The sequence below is a fragment of the Ictidomys tridecemlineatus genome, chromosome 4 (assembly GCF_052094955.1).
Source record: "Ictidomys tridecemlineatus isolate mIctTri1 chromosome 4, mIctTri1.hap1, whole genome shotgun sequence".
NCBI lineage: Eukaryota > Metazoa > Chordata > Mammalia > Rodentia > Sciuridae > Ictidomys > Ictidomys tridecemlineatus.
The window spans coordinates 134,584,000-134,594,928 of record NC_135480.1 but is presented as its reverse complement, the minus strand read 5'-3'; the positions used below and the strand labels follow the sequence as shown (position 1 = coordinate 134,594,928).

The window sequence follows — 10,929 nt, the reverse complement described above, 5'->3', positions numbered from 1 at the left end:
TATTTATTTCAGTGTACATCTTCAACAGGGATGGGCACAAGACTGCCAATTCCACTAACTGCAATTCCAGGACTACAGATTCTAAACTTCTTCCAAGGCAGGAGTAGAAAAAGAAAGGTTATCTAAGGATTCCAGAACTCTTCTCTTCTTTTTTCCATTCCCAGTTGATCAATGCTCTGACTGTAGAGAAGGCAGAATAGTGATAAAATGACAGTATAAAAAACATTGTGTCTCCTCAATGCATCATATTCAAATGATTTTAATGTTTTCTACTCTCAGGCCACATTTGTTATCTTAGTAAAATAGGCATTTCTTGCAAAAGTGCTGTTATAACACAGAATGATTAACCTCAAACCTTTTGACCTAACTCTTGGGACTACCCCTAACACATCTTAAATTTGGGCCTAAAGCATAGTATTTGAAGTTGGGCAGAGTGTAGAGTCGGGGTGGGGAGCCTGCTCTAATTTTCCCACTGAGGCCTAACAAGATAGATCCTGCCGTTGGTTTTGTCCAAAATTTATCAGTATTACACATTGTCCAAAGACTACAGCCATAGGCTTTTAGTTCAAATAATGCCATTCATTCACTTAGTCATTTTTATTGGTATGTGTATTCATTCAATTCCAAGTTTATAACACGGCAGAAGAACATGGAAAGAGGATGAAGTGTATAGCTGACAGGACTGGGGATCAGCCACAGGAACTCTGGCCACAAGGCAAGAAAGTTGGGCCCCAGTTCTGGTTCCTCAGATAAGCGAAGAACCCCTGGGAGAGTAGACTGAAGGCAGGTTAGCACAACAGAATTCAGGCAGGCAGACTGGAGCTAGTACACTGCCTCAGAGGTGGCTCAGTGATATGAGGCTGATCATTAGAAAGTGGGACTAGAGCCAGGTGTGCTAGTGCATGCTTGTAGTCACAGTGACTTGGGACTGAGGCCCAAGAATCGCAAGTTCAAAGCCAGCCTCAGCAACTTAGTGAGGTGCTGAGCAACTTAGCAAGACCATGTCTCAAAATGACTAATAAAAAGGCTGAGGATATGGCTCAGTGGTTAAAGTACCCCTGGGTTCAATTACTGGTACCAAAGAAAGAAAAATAGGGCTAGAGCTGGGCAGTCCTGGTGGGTCCTGGGACTAGAAATGGCCATACTTTCACTGGGCTCCAAAAGGCCCCATCTGCTTGTGGGAAGAAGCCAGTAAAAGAACCTGAGTTTGACAATTGCTTTTATTTCCCTTCCAAGAAGGCTCAGCTTAGTGATTGCCAGTTCTGGATTTATTTAAAACCAGTTTTCAAAAGCTTCAAAGTTAATAGTATGTGTGTGTGTGTGTGTGTGTGTGTGTGTGTGTGTGTGTGTGTGTGTTCTATTCTTCTGGGCTTAAAAGAAGAAAAAACAAAACAAAACACCACAAATAGATATATTACTCCAAAGCTTTGTTCACAGGTGAGTTAAAAAAAAAAAAATCCATGGGCTGGGGATGTGGCTCAAGTGGTAGCGCGCTCGCCTGACATGCGTGCGGCCGGGGTTCAATCCTCAGCACCACATACCAACAAAGATGTTGTGTCCACGGAGAACTAAAAAATAAAATACTAAAAAATAAAAAAAAAAATCCAGCCAGGCACAGTGGTACACACCTGTAATCCCAGTGACTTGGGAGGCTGAGACCTTTAATATGTGTTAACATATACTAAGGGCAGGGTTCAACACTGGAAATTTGCTAGAACACAGAGAAGAGAATAATCCTATTTCTTCATCTTAAACTCCTGAATTCTTGGGCTGGAGATATAGCTCAGTTGGTAGAGTGCTTGCCTTGTATGCACAAGGCTCTGGGTTCAACCACACACACAAAAAACCTCCCAAATTCTTAACACCTTCCAGCCCCCACTGTGTTAGACTTGATGTTTCATTCCTCCCATCTGGCCACTTATTGCTTACATGTTGTTTACTCTGGAAGAAACGCTACGGCACACATCAGAAGCCAAAACCCAGAGGTAGAACCACAGGAGAATGCTGAGTGCAAACTGCAGGGGCAGGGCCAGCTGCAGGACTCAGCCTGAAGGCACAGCCATGGATCAGATTCTGAGACCATAGAAGGCAATAGGAATAGGAGCCCAAAGGTGTATTGTTCAGCTGGCAGGAGACTATTAAGGGATTAGGTAGAGAGGAGTTATTCATATAGTTGTCTATAGGGTTAGCTGAGGCTGGAGTTCAGAAGCAGTGATTTAATATATAAGAACAGAAGTGTCAGGTATAAGACAAGGAAGCAGGAAAACAAGCTTAGGCCTAGGACCATGCTTAGAAAATGAGAAAAAGTCCTGACTGTGTTGGGGATATAGTTCAAGGGTAGAGAACTTGCCGAGCATGTACAATGAATGAACTGGAGTACAAATCCTAAAACAAGATATTAGGTTCGATCTCCAGCACTGACAGAAAAAAAAAAAAGTTCTGACATAGGGTTCACATAAAGAAATAAATGAACTAGAGTATAAATTCTATTTAGGGGGTGGATGATGAATCAGTTAAACTGTTAAACTAGGCTATGCTATGCTGCAGAAATAACACCCAAATCTAAAAGGTTTCAGACAAAATTGTGTCTCTTTGTTATGCCACATGTTCATTGCATGTGAGCAGAGGGCTCAATCTACATTGTTCTCCCTCTGGAATCCCCAGGTTAATGATCTGTATCATCTACGGTTGTGGCAGGGGGAAAAAGAGGACTGGAATGTCTGGCATCAGCACTTAAATGCTTCAGACTGGGAGGGAGGCATGCACTTCCACTCACAATTCGTTGGTCAAAGCAAATCACATGGCCACACCTAACTTCAAGGGATCATGTGACTGGGAGGAGGGTGAACTGGAAATCTCAATGAGAATTGGCAGTGGCTACCAGGTAATACCAGTGCCAACTTCTTTGGAAGAGAAACTGTAAAGGGGAGAACATTCAAGAAGTTAACAGCTTGCCTACCTGAAATCTGAACTTCTCTTTTCTTTGGAAACTTCAGTTGGACTCTGGGTTTGGCTAACTGGGAGTCCTATTTTAACTTGGAGCTTGAGAAAGGAAGGCATGGATTCGGTGGGGACTGATTCTGGGGGACAGTGTAGTTAGAGATGCTTCCTAGCAGCTGTATCTACTGCTTTATTACTAGCTGCATTACTAGCTTTATATATTACTAGCTATTATGTATTACTAGCTATTATGTATTACCAGCTATTTTGTATTACCAGCTATTATGTATTACCAGCTATTATGAATTACCAGCTATTACGTATTACTAGCTGGTGGCACCTAGTAATGTCCAACCTATCAGGCCAGTCACCTTACCTGTTCCTCAAACTTGCACTTTTAGATAGTTATTGGCAAGCTGACACTTCCCAAGCAGGGGTATCATAATTTAGTTCTACTGGGGGTTGGAGGAATCATGTGTATGCACTTAAATATATAGCAGTACATGTCAAACAGCTAGATGACATTATGAGGCATGTTTATCTCAGATACATTTGCAGTATTTTTGTTTTAAGTAAGGTAAGCAAAATACTACCCTGTCATCTCCTTCTGGTGATGATGACAAAATGATGGAATCTCAGTATCTAGGGCGGCTTCCTAGACTCCATACAATCTCCAAACATTTGTAGACCACCTGCTGTATACTTTGGACTGTGTAAGGTGCAGCCCCAGCAATTATGCCCTCATGCCAGCACAATGACAGGAGGAAGTAGGTGCTCAGTTACCAAGGCATTTATTTCAAACATAGTTCAAATTTTGTAGGACCTTATGAAGTTTCCAAAAATGCTAATTTCACATTCAGGTTAACAAGAAAGAAGCTTGTAGGTTTTTTATCCATAATAATCTTTTCTAAATGAAGACATTTCTAATCTAAATGTAGTTCATTCAATCTAAAGAGGGAGGAGGGGAACAATCAAGTAAATTTTGTAGAAATCATTTATTTTGCCAAATCATCATGCAAATTTCACAGCAGAGCTATAAACATTCTCCAACATGGGATATGTTTTCAGTAATTAACAATATACAGCGTTCAAGCCAAACTTCTTAATTGATTTGCACAAGGTTGAGGTTATCAAAACTTGTTTCATAGTCAACATCACATTTATTTCTTGTATGGATTCTGGTGAACTGTTTGACCTAAGCAAAAATGTGGTTCAATGTCTGTTGGCATGGGGATCATTTAACAGCTATGAGTCAACTAATACATGCTTGCATATTTTAACGAAGTGTGAAGAAAATGAAGATATCTAAAATGTAGATTCCTTACAATGCTTTATTCCCCGATTATCCCCTCTTATTTTCTCATGCAAACTATATAAAGGCTTTGTGGAGATTTATTTATATAATTTTGTTAATTGTCAAGCATTGATAACAGTGTGAAGAAAGGGTCACGTTCTTATTTTGCAAAGTGGCGCCACTTTTCTAGAAAGAAATTTGGCAACAATTTTTAAAAATCAGGAAAAATATATATGTTCTTGAACGTAGTAATGATATTTCTAGAGATTTATCTGAATGATGTAGTCATGATGTGAACAAATATTTATTTATGGGGTTATTTGCCAAACTGATTTTGATCATACAAAATGTGGAAATAATTCAAAGGTCAAATATTAGAGGATGTACTAAAATATTATAATATATCCATATGATAGACTGTCGAGAGCTGCCCTAGATGAAGACACCTTTAAGTCCTGATGTCCCAGGGGCACTTAACGATTATTATGTTCAGCAGTAACTTGGGTTTTACCTCCACTCTGATAATGAGGCGTGGCTCCAGGAGTAGGTGTCACCTGTGGTGGTGGAGTTATACTCGACCGCTCCTTTGTTATCCTACCCTTTTTCCCTTTTGGGGATAGAATGTTCCATGTAACCTCCCCTTATGTGTCCTCTACATAAGAATAAAGAATTCTAGCAGCTCTCTCTCTTTCCATGGACCCTAAAGTTTGCAGAGCTGTCCCCGGATTGTTGAAAAGTCACTTCTGTGTGGTGGCATGCTTTCTTTGTCATTTTCTTGAGTTATTGGAATAGTCAGGTTTTGTGAACCCAGCATTATTAGGTCACCATCTAGGACAGATGGTGATAATGGACTATGAAATAACCAAAACAACAATGCTATATAAAAAATATCTAATGATAATGGGAAATGTAATATCAAATAAAATACTTTGCTAACTGAAAAAGAGGTATCAAATAATGTGAACAAAATGATCCTAATAATGTTTTTCAAATTTGTATTTATATACATCATGAAAATGTGTTGCACTGGAAAGTAGCACACCAAAATATCAATTACTATGTCTTTGGGAAGTGGCATTGTGCATGATTTTTACTTTATGTTTTCTGCTGTTCTGTACTTTTATTGTTGTTTATTTTTGAAATAGACCCTCACCATGTTGACTGTGGTTGGTCTTGAACTGGGCTCAAGTGATCTTCCTGCCTTACTCAGCTTTCCAAGTAGTTCCAACTGTAGGCCTATGTCACCATGCTCAGCTGCTCTTCTGTATTTCTCAAGTTTTACAATGAACTTGTTTTTACTCATGAAATTTGAGAAAGCCCAATAAATATAAAGATACATTTATTAGGTACAAAACAATGTTAGTGTACTTAAAGCCACTGAACTATACACTTAAATGGTTAAAATGATAAATGTGTATATTTTATCACAATAAAAATATACATTTATTGAAAACTCTAGGTGACATTGAGTTTGGCAATGACTTTTCGGATACAACACTGAAAGCACAACCCATAAAAGCAGAAGTTGGACATAATTAAAATTAAAAACTTATGCTCTGAGAATAAGAATTTAAAATTTTGGTTGCTGTTGTTGATGGACCTTTATTTTATTCATTAATTTATATGCTGTGCTGAGAAGTGAACTCAATGCCTCACGCATGTGAGGCAAATGCTCTACCACTGAGCTCCAACCCCAGCCTGAGGATGATAATGTTGAGAGAATGAAAAGATAAGCAACAGATTGGGAGAAAATATTTACAAAACATATCTGATAAAAGACTAGTATTCAAAATATATAAAGAACTCTTAAGATAGCATCAAATTAAAAAGCTTCTCCACAGCAAAGGAAACAATCAAGACCATGAAGAGAGAGACTACAGAATGGCAGAAAAATCTTTGCTACCTGTACCTCAGATAGAGCATTAATCTTCGGTATATACAAAGAACTCAAAAAACTCAGCACCATGGACTGGGGTTGTGGTTCAGTGGTAGAGCTCTCGCCTAGCAAGTGCAAGGCCCTGGGTTCGATCCTCAGCATCACATTTAAAAAATAAATAAATAAAATAAAGGTATTGTGTCCAACTACAACTAAAATTAAATATTAAAAAAACTCAGCACCAAAATACTACTATTACTCCTACTACTAATAATAACCCAATCAATAAGTAGGCAAAGGAACTAAACAGACATTTCTCAAAAGAAGACCAATGGTCAACAAATAGATGAAAAAAATATAACATCTCTAGCAATTAGGGAAATGAAAATTAAAACCACACTAAGATTTCATCTCCCTCCAGTCAGAGTGGTAATTATCAGGAATACAAGTAACAATAAATGTTGGCAAGGATGTGGGGAAAAGAGTACACTTATAAGTGCTGGTAGGACTGCAGGTTGGTTTAACCACTCTGGAAAGCAGTATGGAGATTCCTCAAAAAAGTAAAAATAAAAAAAGGAATGGAACCACAATTTGACCCAGTTATCTCACTCCTTGATATGAGATTTTAAAGTAGTATACTACAATGACACAGCCACATCAATATTTATGCCAGCATAATTCACAATAGCTAAGCTATGGAGCCAAACTAGCTGCCCTTCAACAGATGAATGGATAAAGAAAATATGCCATATATAGACAATGGAGTATTACTTAGTCATGCAGAAGAATGCTTTATGACTTTTGCTGGTAAATGAACAGATCTGGAGACTATCATGCTAAGTGAAATAAGCCAGTCCCAAAAAGCCAAGGTTGAATGTTTCATCTGATAGCTGGATGGTAATATAGAATAAGGGAAGGGGGATTAAAAAAAAAAGAATAGAAGTTCAATGAAGTAGACAAAGAGGAAAACAAGGAAGTGGGGAAGGGCAGGATAAGGAAAGACAGTGGAATGTTTCTGACATAACATTCCTATGTACATATATGAATATACCACAGTGAATCTCTCCATGGTGTATATCCACAAGAAATTAATTTGAAAAAAATAACTATGGGTAAATGGCAGAAAGACCAATAGAGGGAGGGAAGCAGGGGGTGAGTACAGGCAAGGGGAAGGAGAGATACAAGGGTCTGAATTAGAACATACATTTCATGTTTGTATAATTGTGTCAAAATGGATTCTACTGTTATGTGTAACTAATAAAGAGCCAATAAAAATCAATAATACAAAAAAAACCTTAAAGCTGGGTACAGTGACCCATGCCTGTAATACCAGCAGCTCGGGAGGCTGAGACAGGAGGATCATTGTGAGTTCAAAGTCAGCCTCTGCAAAAGCGAGGCACTAAGCAACTCCGTGACGCTGACTCTAAATAAAATTCAAAATAGGGCTGGGGATGTGGCTTAGTGGTTGAGTGCCCCTGAATCCAATCCCTGGTACAAAAACAAACAAACAAATAAACAACAACAAAATAAAACTCTTAAAACTTATTAATAAAATGGACAACTCAATATAAAAAAGACAAAAGATCTAAATAGAAACTTTATCAAAGAAGATGCAATGTTGGTAAACATGTAAGAAGATGCTTTATATCACATGTTATAGGAAGATGCAAATTAAAACAATGAAATTCCACTTTAGAGTGGCCAAAATGCATTTACCAAAGGCTGACAAGGATGTGGAGCCATGGAAACTCTCATTCATTGTTGGCAAGAATATGAAACAGTCTAGCCACTATGGAAGTGGTTTGGCAGTTTTCTGCAAAACTGAAAATAATTTTTTAAAAATACTTTTTAGTTATATACGAACATAATGTCTTTATATTTTTTTTGTTTATTTTTATGTGGTGCTGAGGATTAAACCCAGTGCCTCACATGTGTGAGGCAAGTGCTCTGCCACTGAGCCACAACTCCAGCCCTAAAAAATAATCTTACCACATGATCCAGCAATTACTCTCCTTGGTGTTTGTCCAAATGAGTTGAGAAGTTGTGTCCATACAAAAACCTGTACACAAATGTTTATAGCAGTTTGATTCTTAATTGCCCAAACTTTGAAGCAACGAAGATGTCCTTCAGTAGGTGAGTGGGTAAACAAACTGTGGTACATCCACACAACAGAATTACTTCCTGCTTTTTAAAAGTTTGTTATTTTTTTCATTGGAAATATTTTTCCTTTTTATGTATTATAATTACACGTAACAGTGGGGTTCATACATGCACACCAAATAACACTTTAATTTGGTCAATTTCATTCCCTATTACCACCTCTTTCTCTCCCTCCTCCTGGTGCCCTTCCTCTTCTTTACTGGTTTCCCTTCTATTATTGTGATACCCACTCACCCCCACCCCAACACAAACACCTTTTTTCCCCTTTTCCTCTCTAGCTTCCACATGAGAGAAAAATATTTGAACCTTGATTTTCTGAGTTTGGCTTATTTCACTTAACAAGATGCTCTCCATTTCCATTCATTTCCCCTACAAATGACATAATTTCACTGTTTTTTTTTATGGCTGAATAAAAGTTCATCGTGCATAGATGCCACATTTTCTTTATCCATTCATCTGTTGATGGGTATCTAGACTGGTTCAATAATTTGGCTATCTTGAATTATGCCGCTATAAACATGAAAATGCATATATTGCTATAGTATGCTGTCTTCAATTCTTTAGGATAATTCTGAGGAGTGACATAGCTGGGTCATATGATTGTCCCATTCCTCATCTTTTGAGGAACCTCCATACCGATTTCCATAGCGTTTGTGCTAATTTACAATCCCCCGAAACAACATAAAAGTGTTCCTTTTTTCCCCCATATCCTCTCTAGAATTTATTATTGTTTGAATTCTTGATGGCTGCAATTCTAACTGGAGTGAGATGAAATTTAAGTGTAGTTTTGATTTGCATTTCCCTAATTGCTAAAGATGTTGAACACTTTTTCATGCTTTTGTTAGCTGTTTGTATTTCTTCTTTTGAGAAGTCAGACAATGGAATAGTATTCATGACTAAGAAGAAATAAGCTATCAAGCCATGAAAAGACAAGGAGTAAATTTAAATGTATATTGTTTAGTAAAAGAGGGCTGTCTAAAAAGGCTACTAACTAGCATTTCCAACTACTCTGGAAAAGGCAAAACCATGGAGACAGTAAGAGATCAGTGACTGCCAGGGAATTGGGGGAGGAAAAAAGGGTTGAATATGTTGAGCACCAGTGATATTTACAGTAATAAAGGTATGATATTATAAAGGTGGAAATATGCCCTTATACATTTGTTAAAACCCACAGAATGTACAACACAAAGAGTGATTCCTAATACAAAGTATGGGCTTTAATTAATAATAATGCCTCAATATTTGTTCATTAAAAAGAAACAAATATTCAAATATTCAAATATTATCTATCTTGAAAAAATACACTGAACCCAAATAAAGGTTATTGTTTCCAATCATAATTCTGCTTTTTAAATGTTCCTTTCAAGTTATTTCAAGTAACCCCTTGGTAAATTTCCCATGGTAATTTATGGTATCTGACAGCAACCTCTAGGAATTTCCAATTTCTCACATGTAATAATTTAACCACTGATTCTGTAAGAATCCTAAGTACCATGATTTATTTTTATTATTCATTCATTTATTTATGGTATGGAAGTTGAACGAGGGGAGCTTTTATCACTAAGCCACATCCCAGCCCTCTGTATTTTTTATTTTGAGACAAGGTCTGCTAAGTTGATGAGACTGGACTTAAACTTGGGATCTCCTTGCCTCAACTTCCCAGATTGCTGGGATTATAGAAGTGTGCCACCATGTCTGATGTAACTTTTACATTTTGATTAAACAATTTCATTACATTAATATGTAATCCATATGTAGTTGATTCTAATTTCTCAAGATTCTAATAAATATTTTGACATAAGCCAGGGGAAATATACTCACATGTATAAACCTAAAGAATTCTGTCATTTCTAATATGATACAGCATTAGGAAAAAGGAAAAATAAGATGTAAAATTGGTATTCATTGAACATAAATAAATTTTTTAAAATTTAGTAAAATTTCACTTTCCCAAATGTTCAGTTGATTGGACCTGTTTGTGCATCTTCACCAGAAGCTGGGCATCTCCACCCTTGGTATTTCTGGTGTAAATTATTTGAGCTCTTTGTTTGGAAACAAATTTGATAAGTCATTTGCTAAGACTTGCCCTGGCCAGGGAACCTTAAATCTTCTATCTGCCAGACAGCTGGAGTTATAAGCATATAGTTGGGAATTTCCTCTCAGAGTTTAACATAAGTAGATTTGTCAACTCAGAACTAGGTTATTAAGCTTGTCCCAAACTTTGCCTTTGGACCTCTTTCTTTTGGCTTGCTCCCAGATTTATTCACTGGGTCTTTTTCTCAGCTGACTTTCTGGCCTCTTCTTGTTGCCCTTGGGTGGCATCAAGAAACATGGAGAGTAGCAGCAACCACTGCATCCTTACTAAGATGCCAGACAAAAAGGAAGCCTGCTCACCTCTGTGATCTATACAGGTGTGGTTTGCCCAACTTGGATAGATTGACATGGGAGCATATTGGGACTTTAGTATTGTCCCCGGGATGGAGTGAAGGACTCTTCTAAAACAATAAGACAAATAGTATGAATTGCAATGTGAAGAGTGATGTAGCTCATTCAGTGTTGATTCAGAATTGTTCCTTCCTGGGGACCTTCTTAGGTGGGAGGAAGGACATAAAAAAAGGGGCTCCCTGGCAGTACTATTCTTTAAAGATACATGGGTTCA

General features: G+C 37.6%; 1 pseudogene; it reads right to left on the bottom strand.

Moving 5' to 3' along the window:
• Positions 1-10,228: 10,228 nt before the first annotated feature.
• On the bottom strand, positions 10,229-10,592 carry LOC120889497 (small ribosomal subunit protein eS25 pseudogene; annotated as a pseudogene).
• Positions 10,593-10,929: the final 337 nt, after the last annotated feature.